This window comes from Pseudophryne corroboree, chromosome 5 (assembly GCF_028390025.1).
Source record: "Pseudophryne corroboree isolate aPseCor3 chromosome 5, aPseCor3.hap2, whole genome shotgun sequence".
NCBI classification, from domain to species: domain Eukaryota; kingdom Metazoa; phylum Chordata; class Amphibia; order Anura; family Myobatrachidae; genus Pseudophryne; species Pseudophryne corroboree.
The window spans coordinates 391,679,853-391,680,674 of NC_086448.1; the positions used below are offsets into that span (position 1 = coordinate 391,679,853).

The following is an 822-nucleotide window of genomic DNA, read 5'->3' on the forward strand; positions in this document are numbered from 1 at the left end:
CTCCCTGTCCTGCAGGTAAGTGGCTGCAAATGTGGGTACCCACCCTGGGCAGGTATATGGCTATTGGCACCTTCCTGTGACTATTTTGAGCAGGATCTGGTGTTGTTAGTCCTGTGCACTGTGTATTACTCACACTAAAAAAAAAAAAAAATGTACCAAAAAGAAGAAAATACAACCCTAGCACTCTCATCTGAAGTGGTAAATTAATTAGCAATGTATGATTGTCTTAAAAATTAATTATTTTTATTAGATGTGCCTTAAAATTTGTGTTACATAACACTTATATATTTTAAAAGAAAAATTGTGATTATATGTGAAAATATAATAAATAATTGATGTAGTATTACCTGACTTGACTATGCAGGAATATGCCTAGGGTCCGTATGCGCAATGGCCCCCCTGTATAATGCGTGACCTGTTCAGAAACTCGCCCTACAATACCTGGTATTCCCAGGTGGTCACCCACCGAGTACTGACCAGGCCCACTACTCTTTTGCTTCCAAGATCGGACGAGATTGGGCTTATAGAGTAGGGTATGATTGTAGGGACTGAGTGAATAATTTATAAAACAAATGTTTAATTGTTGTGTTTCACAATTAAAAAGTGACCATCATCTTATTGATATTGTAGCTATATCAGGGCAATTTGTTTGAATCATAGGTCACGTATTGATGAGGTGTGTGGTATTTATGTCTCAGATGTAGTGGGTATCCTAGCCCATATATGATATATCAGGGCAGTTAGTATGAGTTAAGTCACGTATTTAAGAGATGTGAGGCACGTGTTCCCCCGAATACAATTTCATCTAATAAACAATAGGCA

At 37.7% G+C, this 822-nt stretch overlaps 1 pseudogene; it reads right to left on the minus strand.

The window, feature by feature from the left end:
• Positions 1–429: 429 nt before the first annotated feature.
• Positions 430–547, minus strand: LOC134930687 (5S ribosomal RNA; annotated as a pseudogene).
• Between the last annotated feature and the right edge of the window lie 275 nt (positions 548–822).